The following is a 22,963-nucleotide window of genomic DNA, read 5'->3' as shown; positions in this document are numbered from 1 at the left end:
ATTTGCAAGATGTCACCCTTGGGGGGAAACTGGGGAAAGGGCACAGGAGGTCTCTCTGTATTATTTCTTGGAAGTGCCTTTGAATTTCCAATGATCTCAAAGTAAAATATATACCTTAAATGCACCATTTCTATTATGATTAGGGTTTCCCTTAAAGTCTCAACACTCATACGTAACAAATCTGAATGTAATCAGCATCAGATGTAGCACAACTTGATTTTAGCCATAGATTCAACACTTTGCTGATTGATTTTGCTCTATCTGTTGCCTTTATTAAGCTAAGTAGCCAGGTGCCTATTTCCACAGCATTTTTGGCATCCTTAAACCTAAGTTTAATAAACAATCATGAGATTCTATTGTTTACCATCATGTCTAATCAGTGTAAGACTACTAGTGTTTACAGTAACAGGTTTACTGTTACTATCCGACAAGTTATTTTGAGACAAGAATAATAATTCCAGCTATTAAGCACGGAATGAAAATCTCCTTATGTGCTTTATCTATTAAAATACCATCAATTTGGGGCGCCTGGGTGGCTCGGTCGGTTAAGCGGCCGACTTCAGCTCAGGTCATGATCTCGCGGTTTGTGAGTTCAAGCCCCGCGTGGGGCTCTGTACTGACAGCTCAGAGCCTGGAGTCTGTTTTGGATTCTGTGTCTCCCTCTCTCTCTGACTCTCCCCCGTTCATGCTCTGTCTCTCCCTGTCTCAAAAATAAATAAACTTTAAGAAAAATTTTAAATACCATCTGTTAGTTGAAATATGAATGGATTTTCACTATTTCTGGGGTTAAAATGCTTCAATAATTAATAATTTGTGAAAATGGCTAATTTTATTTATGCAATATTAAGAATTAATAAAACTGAATTGATATAAAAAAGATAACATAAATATTGAGAGTTCTTTAGCTAGACAGCTATCAGTGAGTAGAACATCTCATGAGGTGCCCGGGTGGCTCAGTCAGTTAAGCATCTGACTCTTGATTTGGGCTCAGGTCATGATCTCACAGTCGTGAGACTGAACCCCACTTTGTGCTTTGTTCTGGGCCTGGGGCCTGCTTAAGATTCTCTCTCTCTCTCTGTCTCCCCCTCTGCCCCTCTCCCCCACTCATGCTCACTCTCTCTCTCAAAATAAATAGATAAATAAACATTAAAACAGAACATCTCATACTTTTATTCCCCAAAACTGTTTATAAATATTTGCTTTAGAATAAAATGAAGAGTAATAAAGATGTGATTGTATCTTAATTCTTCATTTCTAGAATATTTAAAAATAACTTTAAAAAATGACATTCTATTTTGGCTTTGAGTCTTTAAAGAAAAAGCCCTGTTTGAGAATTCTTTCCATCCACTCACGATAATTTAAAAGTAGAATGTTTACTTTGCCATATTCCACTTTCATGAGGAAGAAAAACTCTAAAATTAGGATAAATCTTCATTTATTCAGATATAATAAAGTCTATGAAGAAAAGGAGTAAGGGTTAGAAACAAATGGGGTCCATCTAAGTTACAAGAGGGCAGTTTTGGGGGGCCCAACTGTGCAGCACAATGAAGAAAAATTTAGCAAATGACGGTGAAACACAATAATATCAATATTCCAATTCTTGACTATTAAATTTTTAATTACAGCACAATTATAATACACCAGTATACTCACATGTCATACACTACATTAAATAATAATGCTATGGGGCTCCTGGGTGGTTCAGTCAGTTAAGTTTCAGCTCAGGTCATGAGCTCGTGGTTCGTGGGTTCGAGCCCCGGATTCTGTGTCTCCCTCTCTTTCTGCCCCTCTCCCACTCATGTTCTGTGTCTCTCCCTCTCAAAAAAATAAATAAACATTTAAAAAACAAAATATAATGCTAATATTGATTTTTTCAATAATCTTTCTTTCTTTCTTTCTTTCTTTCTTTCAATCCTAGCATTTAATATTCCTTGTTACAAGTGGTTATTGTGTGGCTTCGGCAAGGGACTCAGACAAACACTGATTTTACAGTCATTTATCATTTGCCTGAATTATGACTTCAATGAACTTTGTCTTTAATCTTTTCTCATAATAAATAACTCTACTCTAATTTGACCCTGATCACAATGTCCCATTTCTTATATCATTGCTGTCTATAATTTTAGTTTCATTTTGTTACCACACCTGAAAAGGTAGTAATTACTAATGATATTGTCTTATGCATTCACTGCTTATTTAGATTTTCTCGTGTGTTTCTGAATGTTCTTGTTCTTTATAATTTTTGTATACCACTCGGTCATTAGTTCCAATTTCTTGTTCATTAATTTGCTCTCACTTTTGTTATCTCTACTGTTGAAACTATATATTTGAGCTTTTAGATCAATGAATAAATTTCCCCTCTCTGATTTTATTTTTTTTATTATTTATTAAAAGCGATCTTTTTCATAATTTACTTCTTAATGATATAATTCTATTTGCTGTGCTTAATAAACTTCTTTAGAATGTATTCTGCTAATGAATCATGACCGATGAGAAAACTACTGGGAGAAGAAAAGTTGGGCAAGTTGCGAAAAAGGAATAGTAGGTGATAATCATATTGCTGAACATAGTGCACTAATATGGCGGAGACTTCATAGGTTAGGAAGAAACGCCTAGCTATGAACTGCGCATGCTCAAGACAGCAGCCATAACTCAGTCCCCAGCCTCCCGTGCAGCTAGAAGACAGGCCTGTGCGCTCAGCTTTGCCAATCAGATGTCTGAAAGCAAGATCTCTTCCTTCAGAAGAAAGAAACAGATGGCAAAAGTCTTATGCAGAACTGCTTCCCGGAAACAGTAAGTGTAGGTAGATATTTAAGCTGTTCGCGCCAGTAATAGCCTACTGTACCTGGAGACATAGTTCTGCTGGCAGTGAACTCTAGGAATTAAGGCATTATGAGTAATTAGGAGAACGGGGTAGTATAATATAGAAGGGCGAGTGATTATTACTGTGCCCAAGCCTTTGGAGGGAGGGAATGACAGCTGAAAGTTATAAATTCCAGCTAAATGCATGGTTATCGAATCGTGGATTTTCTCTGCCCTAAAACACTTTCAATTTCCCATGACCCCCGAACTGACCTAAGTCAAAACCAAATTCATATTATGTATAATTATGTGAGTTTCCCATTAACAAAAAGATGGATGAATGAACTGCGGTATATCGACACAGTAGAGTATTATGCATGAAAGGAGGAGTGAACGAATGACTGAATGAATGGCAGCTACTTGCAACAAAGATAACAATTAATTTTCGCAATATGTTATTAAGTCAAAGAGTAAGACCCATAAGATCATTTATAGCCTGACACTCTGTATCTTGAAATAAAAATAGGCAATGTTTAGGGACGCCCGCGTGGCTCAGTCAGTTAAGTTTCTGACTTTTGATTTTGGCTCGGGTCATGATCTCACGGTTCATGGGATCCGGCCTCACATCGGGCTCTGTGCTGGCAGTGCAAAGCCTGCCTGGGATCCTCTGTCTGCTGTCCCCTGCTCGCACTCTCTCTAGCTCTCAAAATAAATAAACTTTAAAAAAGGGCATATGAAAAGCTTATACCCAGTAGCAAATATTAAGTGAAAAAGTATATATACCGTTTTTAGGAAGGCAATAGATGAAATAAAAGTAAGGAAAACACTTTGGGATTACTTCTTGGGGATCTCGGGAACTTCCTTGTCTTGCCTGAACTTGTGGCATACGCAGACATTCACCAGAAAAACAACCAGCTTGCAATCAGAACGTTCAGTTTTATGAAAATAAAGCGATCGCAGAGATGTCCTCGGATGCAGTCGGAAAGCCCCGTGATTTCTCTGGAACATATTCGTCACCGACAGCAATTCTGTGCAGTGGATCAATGTCACGGAAACGACCAAAGGAACACCGCGGAGATACTTAGAAAATGTATCTGAGTCTTTATTTGCTCTGTCCACAGTGCTTCAAGTTTACATGGGCATCGTCCAGTGGTGTTCAAATATCTGAGACAGTTCAAGAAATCCTTTATTTAAAGTAGGAATCGATTTTCACAAATCTTCTTTTCTCCGTGGAAAATGAAACACCTCTGAAGTCTGGTCATCGTACCTACTGGACATTATGAAGCCTCATTCTCTCTGGGCAGAACAGTATTGTGCTCAAGAGGATCTCTTTTCTCCCTCAATTCTGTCGCCTCCTTTTGACCCTGCACCAAGTGAGCTCAGGGCATTTTATAGAGCCATCAATCAGGAAAAGTTCAACTCAACTCAAAGTTACGAGCGTCACAGAAGATCTGTTAGGTGGGAGAGGAAAATGGGGAGAAAGAGGGAGGTGGTTCTGCACTCCGAACAAGACGGCAGGGAGGCAGTGGGGTCCACACAAGAGTTCGTGTCATCTTCCCCTTCTAGATCACACTCTGGGTTTCATGTGAACCGGGGACTCCCTGACGATCATTCCTAGAAAAGAAAACTTTAAAAAAAAAAAAAAAAAAAAGGATGAAAACACTTAGGTTCCACCGAGATTTGAACTCGGATCGCTGGATTCAGAGTCCAGAGTGCTAACCATTACACCATGGAACCCCACAGCCGCTGTCGCTGACAGCTCTCCTTCCCGACAGGACGCATCCCCATTTGTGGCTCAGGTTCCTCGGAAAAGCTGGCATTTGCGCCCTGGGCGGGTATCAGCCTGCCTCCGTGACGCAGGCCTTTCCTCGCGCGCACCGGGCTCTCGGCGCAAAATTCCGAAGCAAATCGGTTTCTAGGGACAGATGAGACAGGTCCTGCTTTTTGTCGCCCTCTGCCCTTTCTGCAGCTCGCCCCCCACCGCCAATCCGGGCCCGGCCGCCCCCGCCCGGCTGCGCAGACGCAGGTGCAGCGGCTCCCCCGGCGGGCGGCGAGGCTCCCCCTCTCCCGAGCTTCTCAGCAAGACTCCCTGCTGTCGCGGAGGAGATCCTCCCACCCCACCCCCCCAAAAAGGGGGGACGGTAGGGGACAGAAGCGATCCCAGACTGTCAAGCTGAAGGGCTGAGGACGGAGCGAACCATCTTTCCTGAGAGTAAGTAATCGCCAAGTTCCTGCAAGACGGAGGTCAGTCCCACATCAGAGAAGGTATGGGGGCTGGTACCAGTCCCTGGGAATTGGTTTAAAATGTTCGTGCTCATTCACAGGCATCTTATATCTTCTCCCCCAACAAAATGCTGCTGAAAAATTCTTCTCTTCTTTCCCAAGATAAAGAACTCATTAGAGCAAAGATTCCTGGTATATTTCTTTTGCCTCTTGCTTCCAGATCATATCGAATAACATCTGGGAAGCCTCTTTCCCACAAAGGTGCCCCTAGATACATACATATGTCATTTTGCAAACTATTCCAGGTGTTCATGGACCCCAGGCTATGAATATTCTGCATCTGGAGATTCTCTTATGTCACCTAACCTGATCTGTAACTGAATAAAAACAAATTCTCTAAGTAGAAATGAAGCATCACACTGCTGAAGGAGAATCACCTTTTAATTGTGACTAAAATTTTCATTAATCTTTGTCTTGCGAATGAGGTCAAAGTTGTATCCGTGACTGAAGCCCAAATACTAGTTGGACTGGTTCTCAGGGGGCTGTTGGGGTGCAGATTCCCGAGAATGCAGTCTGGGGACTCACACATAAGTAGGTCAGATGGAATGGGGACGGAAGGGGGGACGGGCTCATCTTTGTCGTGGGGCAATCGCACCTCTACTGCGTCCTCTCTGAGAAGACCCCTTACATTCTGACCTTCTCCAGGAATCGGTAAAGAAATTAGCATGTAAATGGAAGGCAGGTGCCCAACCGCTTTTTCTCTCTTGACTGTCAGTGAGTTTGCCAAATCCTTTGTCATTTAAACCTTGTTTCTAGGCCTGAGCCTGGGTGGCACAATGGGTCGAGCATCTGACTTTGGTGGAGGCCATGATCTCACATTCATGGATTCATGGGTTCGGTCCCTGCATCAGACTTTGTGCTGACAGTGTAGAGCCTACTTCAGATTTTGTTTCTCTCTCTGCCCTTCCTCCTCTCACACTCTCTCTCTCACAAATAAACATTTTTTTAAATTAAAAACAAAATAAACCTAGTTTCCTTGGGCTTTTTCCTGTCCACTCACAGAGGCACTGTTCCCCCCAGTCATAGCTATCTCATAAACCATATTCCAGCTGCTTCCTGAAGATTAAGACATAAAGTAGAAAGGATCTCAGAGGAAGATGCAGAAAATAGAAATAAAAATGGAACATTATCGTCAAATTAAAGCGAATATTGACTGAATAAAACAATACGAATGTCTTCTGGAGGAGAAAATGAATGTAGGATTTAAATGCACACAAACAGGGGCCCCTGGGTGGCTCAGTTGGTGAAATGCCGGATGGACTTGGACTTCGGCTCAGGTCATGATCTCACTGTTCGTGGGCTCGAGCCCCACATCAGGGAGCTCGCTTCAGATTCTGTGTCTCCCTCTCTCTCTCTGCCCCTTCTTGGCTCAGGCTCTGTCTCTCTCCCCATCAAAATAAATAAACATTAAAAAAATTAAGTGCACGCAAACAATGGCATTTAAATCAAGAGAGGAATGAATAGAATTAAATTTTTCTAACATTAAGTCCTTTGCATTGTCTGGAAAGATGGTAACATAAGAACCGTTGGGTCAGGACTATATGTGGTGATCTCTAGGCTCACCATTGAAAGAAAAATTAAAAGAACATGCAGCTTGCATGTTGGTAGAGAGGAAATAATAGAATAACATAGAACTGTTCAGTCAACACAAAAGCAGACAAGATATAAAAGGGGGAACATAAAAGGACAGGGTAATACACGAAGTGGGATATATCAGAAGGGACAGAAAACTACACAGAGTAGGATGATCATTTCAACCCAAAACATATTCTGTAATCTGTTGACTGGGATGGGGCGGGAGGGGGCTGCATCTATTTCCAGACCTGTGTGGGGTCCCAGCATGTTCTCCACGTGAGGAATCACTGCTGTGTGCACGTGGCTTTCATCCACCTCTGTACGTGCACGTTCACGAAGAGAGACAGAGAGTTACACACACACACACACACACACACACACACACACACAAACGCCCTTCTAGTCCCCAAGTGGCAGTATTTTCCAAGTTGTTTCATTGTGATTACGCGTAGATGAGAAAAAATTGTGGCATGGGGGGGGGTGTCCCAGTGGTCTCCCGTATCTTCCGAGCGGCTGGTTCAGGGCCGGTTTCCTGCCTGCACCCTCACACGGGAGGTTCGTGTCTCTCATCCTTTTCACCGCGCCAAGTTCAAGTTTCATCCCCATGACGACCGCTAGGATGACTCTGGCTCCAAGCCCACAGGGATCACTTTCTACTCTGCGTGAAATCCACGGGGCGACGGGGGCAATGAGGTGGAGGGCCCAGGAGCAGGGCACCTTACAAAGCTGCCCCAGCCCTCCTGGACGCGTGCCCCCCTCCAGCTGCATTGTTGAACAACTGGTCTATTTTAATTAATAATAAACATCTTTTCCTAAATAAACAAGGCCAAGAGCAGAAGACCTTGCTTTGCAAACGCTTCGCAAACACGGAGCTCATCTGTTCCAGAGCATTTTGGCGGTTTCTGTTCGGCGCTGATTCTGGCGTGGCCCAAGGAGACAAACGCCCTCCTCAAAACAAACCTAGACGTTCGTTCGCTGAAGACTAATTCTCAGAATCTGCACATCAGCGTGGCAGTCTCTGCGGCCACCAGCCTCACCTTCGTGGCTACTTTAGGACTTCAATCTCCCAAATTATTTCTCAAATTATTATTATTATTACTGTTATTATCAATTGTTATGATTATTTGGCCAATATTGAGTTTTAAAAGCCAACTGGATTGACGACGTCTATTAAAAAAACCCAACAAAACCCAAAATGAACATGGCACTTTTCTGCACTAAGTCCTCTCTCAAGTGAACTCACATTTCCTAGCTGCAGCCACTCAGTTGCTTTCTCCTGCTAGCTCTGCGACCTGGGGCCGGACACTTAATCTCTCTGTGCTCCGTTCCTTCCCAGGAAAACTGGGCTTCACGGCCATGGTGGACAAGTAGTCCCCATGTGCCTCCAACGTTTGGCTGCTGAGTGATACTGAAGCCTTGTACCTGGAGAATACATCTTTCTGGCTTCAGCAATAGAGTCACGATTTCTGCTGCTTCATTTTAAAAACACTTGAGTCACGAGGTGTACTTCATGAAAAACACAAGGAAAGAAATAACCCACAACCCTCAAACGCCTAAGCTATACCATCACCCCCTCCCATTTTTGGAAATGCTTTAATTATAACTAACAGCATCACGAGTGTCTCTGCACATAAATAATTTCTTTTAGTTTGGGTTCTTTCCCTAGGAGAGTTTGCTCCAAAATAAGTTTGCCGTGGAAGGAGGTTAGCCATTTGTGTGGGCTTCCGCGGTGGAATGTGGGAGCGAGTCCCGAACAAGGATCTTGTTCCAAGCACCCCGGGAAGGGAGCTGGCTTGGTGGCCCAGGACTGCCCTAACAAATTACCAGAAAGTGAGTGGCTTAAAGCGACAGAAATGTATCTTCTCACAGCTCCGGAGTCCAGAGACCCGAATGCACGGTGTCTCCAAGGTTGGTGTTTCTAGAGGGACCGAGGAGAACCTCTTTCATGGCTCTCCGCTGGCCTCCTAGGTTTGCAGCCGCTTTGTTCCAACCTCTGCCTCCCCCTTTCGTGGGCTGTGTCCCCGTGTGCCTCCAAATCTCCTGCTCCTTATAAGGACACTATCATTGGATTTAGGGCCCCACCTAATCCACAATGACCCCATTTAATAACTTGATGGCATCAGCAAAGACTCTCTTCAAATAGTCACATTCACAGGTGGGAGGGGGGACAGGATTTCAGCGGATCTTCCTGGGCGCCAGCCTTGGACCCACTGGGGGAGCACCTGTCCCTCCGCCCGCCCTGAGAACAGACGCGGGAGCCTGAGGGCCTCGGGCGCGCAGGGAATTCTCCCGACCAGATCAGCAAGTCTGGTGACTGTGCTGTGAGGGAGCTTTGACAAAGCACTTCAATCCCCAGTTCTCACCCCTGTGGTCCCTAAATTCTGCACTGAGAGAAGAACCCGGTTCCACGGGGTGCCGCTGAAGGCAGTCTCTGCGCGCGGGGACAATCCTATTACTCGAGCCAGACGCGGCCGCGCTCACACCGCCCGTGTGTTAGGGGAGGTGCACAGGGTCCTCCCCGTCCGACCTGCATCTCCCCATCCAAGGGGCCTCCCTCCCGGGGCGGGCGAGGCGCAGGGACCCCCCTCCCGGGTGGTCTTCTGCACCTGCTCCCTCCCGCCCCTCCCGCCGCACCCGCGCTCCCGTCGGGTTTCAACCTGTTCTTGGAAAGCAGGAAAGCGCAAAGCAGGTGAAGGCCATCGAGGTATTGAGGTTCTAGTGGCGGGCGCCGACAGCAGACGCCAGCAACTCGGAGTCCTCCCAGCGCGCTCCCAAGGCCACTGGCACCTGCACATCCGAGGCCGCCGGGACCACCGCCCGCTCCGCAGAGACCCCGCGGACGCGCGGCCGGCGGTGACGAGGGAGCGGACTCCGGGCACGGACAGTCTTCCCTGAATCCCACCCGCGCCGCCCGATTCCCTTTGCTGCCGGATGACCCCGGCACCCCAGACTGAGAGGCCTCGCGTGGACGCAGACCCGACTCCCGCACAGCGAGCCTCCCTCCCCGCGTCGCATCTCGGCGTCGCGGCGCGTCCAGGCAGGCGCAGGACGGCCTGGCGCCGCGAGGTGGCCCGCCTTCAAAATCGCTGGCAGGAGGCGGCCGTCAGCAGGTAGTCGTGGCCGAGTGGTTAAGGCGATGGACTTGAAATCCATTGGGGTCTCCCCGCGCAGGTTCGAATCCTGCCGGCTACGGTTTTGCCCTTGGCGTCCGGGTCCCCTGGTCGCCCTGCCTACCCATTTCTCTGGGTCTCATAACCTCTTCCTCCGATGCCAAACAGTCGCAAAGGGGTGAGTAAATCTGTGAGGGTGTGGACGTCTTGACTTGAGGAAGGCCGTTTCTTTTTCCACGGTTATGGCTCATAGCCAACTCGGGGTCGCTGGGCAGCAAAGTCGGACCCCCATCTTCTGGAGACGAGGTGTTTTCCTTGCTACCGTCTGCTCTAGGGAACTCAGGCTTTATAAAGCAGTATTTACTCTAACAGCTACCAATGTTTGAATCCTTACTATGTCCCAAGCACTGAATTTGGGATTACCTGCATTAGCTCATTTAATCCCATAGCCCTATCATGTAGGTAACATAAGTCCCATTTTACAGATAAGGAAACCCGAGACTGAGTCGCCCAACACTGCACAGTCAGATGCTAACTAGAGCAAGGACTTTCTTAAATGCAGTTGTGAAGTCACTTTTCACAAATATTGCAGGGTTAGTGGCCAGCAACTCAATCCTGGTGTAGTTCACACGTAGGAATGACGTTAATATCAGCTGGTATTTATCAAGCGCCCATTACATACAAATCTCCAAGCGCTTTGTGTATGTTAGCACGTAAGATCCTTACAACATTCGTGTGAAGTGAATTGTATTCATATCCTCAGTTTAAAAATCTGGAAAGGGACACCCATAGGAGTAAAATAAGTTGGCCAAGGTCACGCAGCTAGTAAGTGGCAGGACTGAGTTTGAACTCTGTCTGTGTTTGTGTCTATACCCAGGGAGCCAGACGTTGGTGCAGGTGTGGGGGCAGCTCAGCTTGCTCTCACTGCTGTTGTCTACACTTGGAAATTAATGTTACTGCCTGACTCTCTTATTCAGATTTTTGCCTCCATAGATAAATCTAAGTGGTTGGCCGGGAGTGTGAGTTGTTACCCACTGTGTGTTAAGTGTTTTGTTAGCCCAAGTGTAGGGCGGATCATTGAACAGCAATGAGGTTTTACCTGTTTTTGAGTGATAGTAACTGATTGTTATTGTGGCTTCATATGAATGATCGGTTTATAAAGAGCTCTGCACCCATTAAACCTTCTCAGTGTGAAAATTCCAGGGCCCAAGAGTGGGAAAAGTTGGTTAAACCACAAGAAGTGGATATTTCTAGTTTGAGAGTAAGAACAAAATCCACGTGGAGCCCCCTCCAAACACCATCAGGGAAAAAGCCTGCTGATTCTGGCAAACTGGGTGTATTAAACTTACTCCGCAAGTTAGAGTCTCAGACTGGAAGAGTCTCGGTGTCTCAAAGAGGGGACTTAGGGAAGGAGACTTATAAGAGCTTTAGGGGCCAGGATTCGTCACAGGATGACTTTAGAGCAAAATTACTAATGGAGATCTGTGGTGACACTGGTCTGAGGACGTAAACTAAGTAAATGACCGGGGTAGTCAATCGTCTTATCTTTGGAACGTGAGTGCCTGTGGAATTACTCTTACTATGGTATTACCATGAAATTTACAGATAACATGGTAGACAAAGAAGTTGAACTTAGAATTTCTCTTGCACATCGAGGTCTGATACACTTTATCCATTGAGTGTGTCATAGTATCACATTTGCAAGTTTTGGAAAGAAGTGGGATTTAAAGATAAAAAAAGTGAAAATCAGGTCAGTTAGAGAAAAACTCCCGAACCTAACAGCACAGTCTCTGACCAGCACTCACCAGGTTCAGTATCTCCACCTTACAACTTAGAGACTCCAGGGGAGAGTTCTCTGGTCCCAGCCCTCTCTTCCTACCTTCTCCTGCACATCCGGGGACCAAGGACACTTACCTGGGCCTTATGGTTGATTCGGGAAACAAAGTATAAACTCAAAGACTCCGTGTTCTGATTTGCATGCAGAAGAAAGTGGAAAGGAAAGGTCCAGGTAGGAACAGACCTTTTGTTTGTAGAGGAACAAAATGAAACAAAAAGCCAACACACACACACACACACACACGCACACACACACCCCTTCACCACTCTTGAAAATCAGCCCCAGATGTCAAGGCATCTCTTAAAGTCCACCTCCTCCACGGAGGCATCTGGAATGTTCCTAGTTTGGGCCACAACAGTGCTGCCGTGAATATTCTCGTGCGTGGCTTTCAAGGCAACATCAGTCGGGGGTTTCGCCGGGCAGATGTCGTCTGGGATGGAATTGTGGAACCGCCGTAAGTGTGTGTGTTCAAGCTTGAGTCCTGTGATGCCAAAGTACTTTTTGCAAGTAATCGAACCCACAAATGAGAGTCCACATCCTTGTCTTCTTTTATTTGAACGTTTCTAACGGGCAAATAGTTGTGCTGGTTAATTTTACGCGTCAACCTGCCGGGCCGTACGGTCAGTCGTTATTCTGTGTCTCTGCGACGTTTCTGTGAGGGTGTTTTTGGATGAGATTCACGTGGAAATTGGTGGACTCTGAGCAGAGCAGATTGCCCTCCATCATGTGGGTGGGCATAAATCCAACAAAAGACGGGCTTCCCGAGCAAGAAGGCATTCAGGCGGCAGACAGCCTTCAGACTTGCCCGGCCGCCTGGGTTCTTCTGGGTCACCGGCCCGCTGCCCGCTCTGGAGATTCTGGACTTACCAGCCTCCATAAGCTTGTGACCAATCCTTCCAAATAAATCTCTGTCTCTCTAGAAACACGTCCTGTCGGTTCTCTTTCTCTGGAGAACTCTAACGAATGTAGTGGTGGAACTTACTTGCTTTACTTGTCACTCTTTCTGGTGAGGTTATTGGTTACTTTGATGCCCTCTTCTGTGAAGGACCCCTTGGACGTTTGCCCATCTTTCTGTTAGACTGTGTGTTCCCTACTCATTTTTCTTATTCGCATCCCTGTGTATGGAGAGCCCAGCTAGGCTACCCCGGGGGGGACTGCGGTCTCAGCATCCACGTTCTTGGGCCGAGGCCCGCAGGGACGGGAAAGGGACACCAGGCCCTCGTACAGGGGTGTGCCCTACACAGCAGCCCGCAGGGTCACAGCAAATGTACGTTCCTGCCATGACGTCCCCGAAGCGCTCGTGATCAAGTCTCCCCTGCCTCCCAGGGCCATGACATTGCGCTCTCCTTAGATTAGAGCCCTGTGGAGCTCACCCAGACCCCTCTTCTGGTTCGAACCGGCCAGTCCAGCCCTAGCCCTGGAACCCCCCCAGAGCACTGCACTCACGGGCCCTAATAAAGGCAGGTCGGGTTGCTCTGTCTGCCTCGACCTCCCGACGCGGCGCTCTGAAGCGCGGGCGCCCTTCCTCCACCACCTGTGAGTAATGAACTTCTCTGTCGTAACTTCTCTTGCGGTCCGCCGTTGAGGCTTGCCCGGACTCGCCAACCGGCACCGAGCGCTCCCCCTAACAGAGGCTGATTGAACAAGGTCAAGACGGCGCGCGGGCTTCTGCGTCCTGGACCGCGTCTTCTATCAGGCAGGCGCGCCCGGAAGAGCCGCGGCGGCGGGAGAGCGCTTCCCGGTCCCCGCCGCTCACGGTCGCCAACCGGGTCGAGCTCCGCAGCTCTCCGGGCGGCCAGGGATTCCAAAACAGGCGGGTGTGGACGCAAAAGGATGCCCCGTGCTCCCCGTCGGGGAATCGAACCCCGGTCTCCCGCGTGACAGGCGGGGATACTCACCACTATACTAACGAGGAGGACGCGGTGGCGCCCTCCTGCAGATCCCATAAAGCCAACCCCCGCCGCCCGCGTGCTCTGGGCCCCGAGGGCGGCGCGCGGCTCGCTCCCGCGACCCCTGCCGGCGACCCCGCCCGCCCTGCCGGCCCGACGGCGCCCGCTCCCCGGCCGGGCTGCTCCGCCGCGCTGGGGGACGCAGGCGGCCGAAGCGGCGACCCCGGGCCGCTCCAGAGCTGCCCCGAAACCGGGGGCGCCCGCGGCGCGTCCCCGAGACCCCCGCACCTGCTGCGCCCTCGGCACAGCCGCGCCCCCTCCGCGGGGCTCCCGGGCTTTGATAAAAAAAAAAAAAAAAAAAAAAAAAAAAAAAGGCGGGGGGTGTCCCGCTCGCCCGCCCGCGGGAAAAGGAGCCGCCGTAGTCGGCAGGATTCGAACCTGCGCGGGGAGACCCCAATGGATTTCTAGTCCATCGCCTTAACCACTCGGCCACGACTACACGACGCTCGGCCGCCTTTTTCAAGTCGTAGACAGCGCGGCGCCCAAGCCCGGCTCGCGGGCCCGGTGCACCGCTCGGCCGGCCCGGTGAGCGGAACGCGAACCCGCGGGGAGAATGGGGGGCTGGCCTGCAAAACGGTACAGATTAAGAGGGCCCGACCTCTCGTGCCGCCCGGGCAGTCGGGAGCGCGGGGAGGAGAGTCCTCACCGCGGGCGCGTCAGTGTTTCCAGCAGACAAGTGAGTCCGGCACGAGGCGGCGGTCTGAGCCTGGGCCCTCGCGGGGTCGCACCCGGGGTCTGCTTTCTCCGCGCTGGAACGGCCCCCACTGACCCCGCGGCCTTCCGGGGTCCCGGGAGGGGGAGACGCCGTGGCTTCCGTGAACCCTCCACTCGGACCGAGCAAACGGGGCAGAAACAGCCGCTTTGCGTGGTCACCAAGGCCGCCGCGTCGTTGTCGTTGCAGAACCGTGGAAGCGGCACGTTGGCCAGGAAGGCAGGACGGTGACGCCGGCCCGATCTCAGGGCACCAGGTAGCCCGCAAAGAATTGGATCCTCGTCGTTCTTCTTGGAAAATGCGTGTGAACCTTAGTACCCATAACAGCACGTACACATAGCCCCCATGTATAGAAAGTGAAACCCCAGATTAAGCAAGTACATTTAAAAAAAAAAAACCAAAAAACTGACGGGACACTCGCCAATCGAACAAGAGAGCAAAGACGTGCAGTGAAGTGAGGGTAGCTGTCTGTTTCCATCACTTTTGTTTTCCTTAAATTTTTCATAGGAAGCATTGCTCTCTGCGTGATTTATATCACCGGAAAATATGAAAATGGAAAGCCAGGTTTAAATCAATATGCCACTGCATACACCCTTACGTTAAAAACCCGGTGTGAGATTTGTCAATATTATTCAACTTGTCAAATAACCAGGTTTTGGGGTTCACTGATTTTCTCTACTGTTCTGTTTTGTTTAATTGAATTTTGCTTTTCTCTTTAATATTTCTTTCTGCTTATTTTGCATTTAATTTGCTCTTTTTTTCTAGTTTTTTTTTAAATTAAGTTTTAAATTTTAATTCCAGTATCGCTAATCCACAGTGTTATATTAGTTTCAGGTGCACTTTTTGTAGTTTCTTGGGATGGACTATAATTCATTGATTTAAGAACTTTTATAATATAAGCATCTCTTGCTATAAATTGCTCTCTATACAAAGCTTCAGCTGTAGATGTTTTATGTTTTGTTTTTACTTTCTTTAAAAAAATTTTTTTTAATCTTTGTTTTTAAGAGACAGAGCGTGAGCAGGGGAGGAGCAGAGACAGAGGGAGACACAGAACCTGAAGCAGGCCCCAGGCCCTGAGCCCGACGCGGGGCTCGAACCCACGAATCGTGAGGTCATGACCTGAGCTGAAGTCGGAAGCTTAACCGACTGAACCACCCAGGTGCCCCTTGTTTTTATTTTCTTAATAAAAAATTTAAATTTCCCTTGTGATATATTATTTGGCCTGTGGGTTATTTAGATGTATTGTCTTTAATTTCCATTACTGATTTCTGGTTTAATTCTGTCATGGTCAAAGAACATATTTTCTATGATTTCACATCCTCTTAAACTTACCAAGATTTGTCTTATAGCCCAAAATACAATTTGCCTTGGTGAGTATTCAATGTTTCTTGAATATAATATATTCTGTTGTTGGATAGAAGGTTCGATAAATGTTAATTAGGTCAAGTTCATTGATAATGTTCAAATCTGGCATATTCTGACTGACTTTCCTGACCATTGTGTTCCACCATTACTGAAAGTGTTAAAATCTTTAACTGTATTTGAGGAATTTTTCTCTTTCTCTTTGCAGTTTCTCGGATTTTGCTACACGTATTTTGAAACTGTTATTAATTGTATACAGATGTAGGGTTGTTGTGTCCTGATGTATTTACCCCTTTACCATCATGAAATGTCCCTCTTGATCTGTTTTCCAGCAGTAAGGTGGGGTGCTTTTCTTCTCATCCGTTTTTCTTCTCCCGGGTATCCGCGTTAGTCACTGTCTGAAGTCGCTTGCTGTCTGAAGAACACTGTGTTGTATACCGTATTCCGTTTTCCAGTTTAAGGTGGACGAGTATGTCTGGTCTCAGGTGTTCCACAATGCTGCAGATCACAAGTCCTTCTGGCACTGGCCGCTTCCAGCCCACCGATCTGACTTTAAATCTTGGCGGGGTATTCGCCCATTCCTTTGTGTGGTTGCTTAATCATCTTTTTCTTCCGTGACCCTCTTCTTGAATACAGACATTTCGACAACTAAATTTATTCCTGGTCAACACGTGAGGGTTAACGCTTAGTGCAAGTCCATGAAAAAATAAGGGCGGTCAGTGTTCAATGGCAGAAGCGGACCCCCCCCCCCAGGATGGTTATGTAAATTTCATATACAGGTATCGATACGTAGAGATAGACAGATACATGTGTACACATGTAGATTTGTAGAAGCCGGTTGAATAGTCCACATAAATGTTGAAGTGCTGAAGCTCAGACCCCCCCAGGGCAGTTTGACCCAGACGGGAAGACAGATAAAAAGTGGCTAAGATTAGAACAAGCTGGAACCCACAAGCCTGAACTGGATCCCACCGGACGGACTGAAATCTGTGTCAGCCTTGGTTGCCTCAGAACTTGGTGGTGCAGGTGTCCCGCAGAAGCCAGGGCCCTTCATTTAGGGCTAAACGCACACATGTGATCCGGGAAAGGGGGAGGCTGAAGGAGGGTGCAGGGGAAGGGGGGGTGGGGGGCAGTGGCAGACCCAGCTCTGCCTCCTGAGGAGGTAAGTCAGCAGATGAGTTAGAATGAGCACCAAGATGGCTGCTACTTGACCTCTTCCTCCAAATCTCCCCCAAGAATGTCTCCTGGGGACCATCCAATCAGAAACACATAGAAAAGGGAATTCTGGGGAATGTAGTTCAACCTGGCCAAGTTGACACAGATAATGAAGATAATGGGGGCGCTGGACAGCTCAGTAAGTTGAGTGGCTGACTCTTCATTTTGGTTCAGGTCATGATCCTGGGGTCATCTGATGGAGCCCCTCATGGGGCTCCGAGCTGAGTGTGGAGCCTGCTTGGGATTCTCCCCTACTCGCACTCTTTCTCTAAAATAAATAAATAAGAAGACAATGTTTTAGTATTTACATATATAATAACCAAGAGCACACTGCCTTAATCAGTATGGATTTATAAGTAATTACATATGTCTTGAATATATATATATATATATATATATAGTATCAGTCTTCCAACTTTGCTATCTTCTTCAATAGCTTCTTGTTTTTTAAGTTGTTCTGCGTTTCCAAATGTGTTTTTAAAGCAGTGAGTTAATTTCCATACAATACATAGAGATTGATTGGGTTTTATTGAACCTGTCGATCAATTTGGAAATAGTTGTCGTCTTGATAACATTGAGTCTTTCCGGGGCACCTGGGTGGCTCCCGCGGCTGAGCATCTGGCTTGATTTCAGCCTGATCTCACGGTTCATGGGTTCAAGCTCCACGTTGGGATTCTCTCTCTCCCTCTCTCTTTGGCCCCTACCCTGCTTGCACACATGCTCTGTCTCAAAATGAATAAACAAACATTTTTTTTTTTAATTGAGTGTTTCGAAACATAGTATTTCCCTATGTTATGTCTAATGCTCAAATTGTGCTTGGGTTTTTATTTAAAGGAGCATATTGTTAGATTAATAGTTCTATTGCTTTCTTTTTCTTCCTTCAACTTTTTATTTTGATCTAATTTCTAATTTATGGAGAACTTGCAAGATAGTACAAAGGATTTTCATAAATCCTTCACCTATATTCGCTGTTAATTTATGATATGTGTTTTTTAATAGCTAGATATATAGAAATAAGTTTACACATATAGAATTTTTTTCTAGTGTGTTTCAGACAAGATGTCCCTTTACCACTAAATACTTCAGTGTGTATTTCCTAAAACCAGGGACGTTCTCTTTCCTAACCACAGAACAGTTATGAAATCTGGATTAAAACTCTTACTTGATCTAGAGGCCTTGTTACTGTTTTGCCAATTGTGCGAATCCTTTATTTCAAGAAAAACAGATGACATTCATTTGTCCTGCCTCCTTAGTCCTTTCGTCTGGAAGAGCGCCCCCATCTTTGTGTTTCATCTCCTTGACCTTCAAAGCCTAACTTGGGCCGGTATTTTGTAGAACGCCCCCTCGCCCTGAGCTTGATGCTTTCCCGAAAGTTAAATTCAGATTGTGCGCTTTTAGCCGAGCACCACGCAGATGAGGTCGAGTCCACCGAAGTAGGTCTCTGGGCGGCACAGGATGCTGCCTGTGCCCATCGTCCCCGCTGTCGGGTTACCGTTGTCCTTCTGTACTACTCATCGTGACGCGTGCAGCTCGCTTGTTTTGCATCCGATCCGGTTGCCTAGAAAACAGTGAGGCGCAGGAAGACGGACGAGAACTGAGTGGAGCAAGCAGGTGGTCGGGGGCCCGGGACCGGCGGGAAGGCCCCGCCGCCAGGGGGCGCCCGCGGCCCGGAGAACGCCGGCCCGGGCGGGGACGCACGGGGGGCGCGCGTGGCGTCCTCCGGCGGGAGCGCCGCAAACCGCGCGGGGCCCGGGGTCCCTCCGCGCTGGGTCTGCGGGGCACCCGGGCCTTGTGCCCCCCGCCACCGGGCGCGCCACCCGCAGGAGGAAACCCAGGCGGCGTCGCCGCAGAGAATAGCTTGCTCGGTGGGTTTTGCGGGGTTTTGCCTGTGAAGACCATTTTTAAAAAAAACCGCCGCACGACGGGAGCCCGGAGGCAGCGAGAGGGACGGAGCGGGGCCCTGGTCACCAGGGCCGCCCCGCAGTGCCCGCGGGGGCGCAGAAAAACACGCCGTAGTCGGCAGGACTCGAACCTGCGCGGGGACACCCCAACGGATTTCTAGCCCGTCGCCTTAACCGCTCGGCCACGACTACCCGCGGGCGGGAGCGCACGGCCCCGCTTCCGTGGGCCGCGGCGGCGACGCGCACGATCCCTCGGGAGCTCCGCGGACACGCTGCGGCCGACCCCCGGGACCCCGGAGCGGCGGTGCCACCAGCGGTCGCGGGTGCGTCCGGGCTTCCAGGACTTCCGGGCCTCCACGCGGGCTGCAGGTGGGTTCCCGGTGAGTTCCAGGCGGGCACCAGGCGGGCACCAGGCGGGCACCTGCTTCCTTGGCTTTGGCCCCGGGCGGAGGGCGCTCAGAGTTCTGCACCCCCTCGCCGGCAGGTTGCTAAGCCTCTTGTTTCCCGCTCGGCTTTGACGTTGGGCCGAGGCCCGGGCTCTTTCTCTCCAGGTTTAACCAACGCCCCGCAGCGTCTGTGTTTCCTCTTAGGTTTACATGTGAGTTTCTCTGGCCGCGTTTTCCCAAGTCTTGAAGCGGATTTGGTCTGTCCTGCTTAGAAGGGCTTCATCTCATTTTTAAACCGGGAGGACAAGGAGGGGAGGGAGGAGCGCCTGGGTGGGGAGGAGGAGGGGGCTCGAGCCGAAGACAGAAGGGGCTTCGGCGCCGCTAAACCGCCCGCAGGACTGAAGTGTGCGTGGAGGCGGCTTAAAGCCATATGTGGCCACAGACTGTGGCCATTACCATGGTGACCGAAGAAGACAGGGGGACTCTTGGAGACACCCAGACCTTCTGCAACACCTCCATTGAGGAGATGCCCCTCGGTGTTCCCGACCTTATGTGAGAGGGGCTGTCCTCCTCCCCGCAGCAGCCAGGGGTCTGTGCGCGGCGGGAAGGGGGGTTGGGGAGGACCAGGGGAGGGGAGGGGCGGGAGGGAGACAGGGAGGAGTATCTTGCTATTCTTTGCCTTTTTCTCTTTGAATAAATGTCCCTTTTTTTGAGGCAAAACTAAATAGACAAGAGGAGGAGGGGGGAGAGAGGTGACGGGAAGAGGGAAGGGGGTGGGAGGGAGATGAAGGAGGTTCCTCTCCTAACAGAAAATCAATTCTAGGAAACCCCCCGGGCTAATGGAGGGGAGTCTGCTCTGAGGGGAGTATTACGGCGGGTTTGGGGTAAAGGGGCGGGACTCCGCATTGAACTGAGCAGTCTATTGGCTGAACTAACTTTCCCAGCAAACTGAGCATCAGTCGCGTAGCCGTTGCTTACAAGTCGGGTCACCTTATAAGGTGACTAAGTGCAAATTGAAACCAACGTGGAAGTTGCGATGCAGATGTTGCCGTAATGTGTCACGTTATGACGCTTTTATTCGGGCCACACGTTTCCAACGAACCTGTGACGTTTTAAGTAAATTCCCGTGGAACTGTAGTTCGAGGAGAACCTGCCCGGGATGCCGAGAAGGGGGTTTCTCATTCTGGGGTCCCGGGTACACAGGTGCGTTCCCTTTGTGAAACTCTCTTGAGCTGTGTCGTTACAGTTCACGTCTTTTTCCTCATCACTGCTACATTGTGTTGTACGTCCCTAAAGATTTCCTTCAAAAACAAAACCTCTGAAGCTATTGTAAGCGAAAGGGGATTAATGAAGAATACAGACCCCTAGGAAAGTTTGGGACAGGGGGGGTGGAGGGAGGTGCCAGCTCTAATCCAACCCCGCGGAGATGGGCTCCCAGAGAGCCTGCGTTGTCTCTGCGGTCGAGAAAGCAGAAAATCCAGACGCTGCCCCTGGAATGGTTGGTTTCAGACGTCTGTTGCCCGAACCGCGGGGCAGAAATCTGGAGGCTTCTGCAGCACCAGTGTACTTTCCAGGGCAGTGGTTCTCAAAATTTGGCACGAGAGCCTTTTGTCGTGGCAGAAAGCAAGTCAGCCAGTGACTTGTGCCCCGGTCTCAGAGAGGAGAGGTCGGTGTCATTGCAAGAAAACTTAGATGCTACTCGGGTCCCCTAGAAGCAGTTTGGGAGGTGGTTCAGAGTATTGGGCTCTGGATAGCAGGAGATGTAAAAAAACAAACTCGGGGGTTAACTTGGCCCTGTGATCAGTGCGTATCAGATAGACAGAAACAGAATCTAAGAAAACACAACAGTCAGAAAGTAGTTTACATTTCTTTTTTTAAAAAATGTTTACTTAATTTTGAGAGAGACAAAGAGAGTGCGAGGGGCAGAGGGGCGGAGAGAGGGGGAGACACAGAATCCGAAGCAGGCTCCAGGCTCCGAGCTGGCAGCACAGGGCCCGAGATGGGGCTCGAACCCACGAGCCACGAGATCATGACCTGAGCTGAAGTCAAGAGTCGGGCCCTTAGCCGACAGAGCCCCCCACGCGCCCAGGATTTGTACTTTTAACCTTCTAGCCTCTGTCGTAAGGGAAGGTTCAGAAAGTGGAACGAGATGCTTATGCCAACCTGCTGTACCCTGTGTAGACGTTAGAGCTGAAATGTTCTGCCTTCCCAGAGAATTAAAAATAATGCACCTGTATCACCCTGAGGGGAAGCCTACTGACACCTCGAAAGACGCCCTCACTGTTAGTGACCAGTTTTTCAGCCGTTGCCCCAGGAGATTACCCAGATTCCCCCCATCTGGGTTACTGCCTATAGCCTTTTTTCTTACTGATTTTAAGGAGTTCTTTACATATTCTAGACAAATTTTTTGCCAAACGTGTGTGTGACAAATATCTCCTCCCGCCCTGTGCCTTTTCGCACTATTAATGTTGTCTTTGGATGTGCTGAAGTTCTTAAGTTGAAAGAAGTCCAATTTATCTTTTTTTTAATGGGTATTGCTTTTTGTGCTTATTAAACAGAAATCTTCGTTAATTCAAAGTTCGTGAAGACAGTCTCCTGTTTTCCTCGATAACATTTATTGCTTCAGCTCACATAGTTAGGTCTTGAATACGTCTTGAATTAGTTTAGGGGATAGTTTACAGAGGAGGTCAATGTCCACATTGTTCTCCTTTGTATGTTGAGCTGACTCAGAACTGCTTTTTGAACAATCTATCACTTGCCCCATTGAATTGCAGTGACACTTTGTTACGTGTGTGTGGTTTTGTGTAGGCATATCTATTTTGTTGTATTGATCTTTGTATCTGTCCTTATGCCAGTAACACACTTTCTTAATCAGTGTAGCTTTAGAATAAGTCTTGTTATGTGGTAGTAAAAGTCCTCCAGATTTGTTCTTTTTTTTTTTAATTTTTTTTTCTTTTTTTTTTCAACTTTTTAAAATTTATTTTTGGGACAGAGAGAGACAGAGCATGAACGGGCGAGGGGCAGAGAGAGAGGGAGACACAGAATCGGAAACAGGCTCCAGGCTCCGAGCCATCAGCCCAGAGCCTGACGCGGGGCTCGAACTCACGGACCGTGAGATCGTGACCTGGCTGAAGTCGGACGCTTAACCGACTGCGCCACCCAGGCGCCCCTATTTTAATTTTTTATTAAAATTTTTAAATTTTATTTATTATTTTTGAGAGAGACAGAGTGTGAGCGGGGGAGGGGCAGAGAGAGGGAGACACAGAATCCGAAGCAGGCTCCAGGCTCTGAGCTGTCAGCACAGAGCCCAACGCGGGGCTCGAACTCACGGACCGCGAGATCGTGACCTGAGCCGAAGTCGGACGCTTAACCGACTGATCCACCCAGGAGCCCCTGAAATTGCATTTTAGAGATGGTCAATTCTACCAAAAGTCCTGTTTGAATATTTTACTTCAAATACATTGAGTCTGTGTCTTTCAATCTATGGATATGGTATATCCTTTCATTTAGACAATTTTTAAAATTCTCTGCACAGTGATTCGGAGCTATTAATGTAGCACTGTTGTACTTTTTAATGACATTTATTACGGTATTTGTTATTAGGTTATTCATAGTTTTCTTGCTATTGTAAGTGACATTTTAAAAAGTTGTCTTTTTTTTTTTTTTTGCCAGTGTGTATGAAGATGACATATATTTATTTGGATGTTGGGTTTTGTATGCAGCAAATTTGCTATTTTTACTTATTAATTCTAATAATTTGTAGATTTGGGGAGTTTTCCAAGCACCTAATTGCGTCATCTGCAAATGATGACAGTCATATTTCTTCATTTC

General features: G+C 48.1%; 5 non-coding genes across 5 annotated transcripts; 1 reads left to right on the top strand and 4 right to left on the bottom strand.

Annotated features, from left to right (window-relative positions):
• Nucleotides 1-4,467: 4,467 nt before the first annotated feature.
• Nucleotides 4,468-4,539, bottom strand: TRNAQ-CUG (transfer RNA glutamine (anticodon CUG)). Its single transcript has one exon. It is a non-coding gene; the product is annotated as a tRNA-Gln (tRNA).
• A 5,231-nt stretch (nucleotides 4,540-9,770) lies between these two features.
• On the top strand, nucleotides 9,771-9,852 carry TRNAS-UGA (transfer RNA serine (anticodon UGA)). Its single transcript has one exon. It is a non-coding gene; the product is annotated as a tRNA-Ser (tRNA).
• Nucleotides 9,853-13,450: 3,598 nt separating this feature from the next.
• Nucleotides 13,451-13,522, bottom strand: TRNAD-GUC (transfer RNA aspartic acid (anticodon GUC)). Its single transcript has one exon. It is a non-coding gene; the product is annotated as a tRNA-Asp (tRNA).
• A 391-nt stretch (nucleotides 13,523-13,913) lies between these two features.
• Nucleotides 13,914-13,995, bottom strand: TRNAS-AGA (transfer RNA serine (anticodon AGA)). The gene has a single exon. It is a non-coding gene; the product is annotated as a tRNA-Ser (tRNA).
• Nucleotides 13,996-18,856: 4,861 nt separating this feature from the next.
• On the bottom strand, nucleotides 18,857-18,938 carry TRNAS-AGA (transfer RNA serine (anticodon AGA)). The gene has a single exon. It is a non-coding gene; the product is annotated as a tRNA-Ser (tRNA).
• Nucleotides 18,939-22,963: the final 4,025 nt, after the last annotated feature.

Source organism: Lynx rufus, unplaced genomic scaffold (genome assembly GCF_022079265.1).
Source record: "Lynx rufus isolate CCGP_SWC_20201006 ecotype Redwood Valley unplaced genomic scaffold, mLynRuf1.p SCAF_6, whole genome shotgun sequence".
Classification (NCBI taxonomy): Eukaryota; Metazoa; Chordata; class Mammalia; order Carnivora; family Felidae; genus Lynx; species Lynx rufus.
This window is presented reverse-complemented; position numbering and strand designations above follow the sequence as displayed.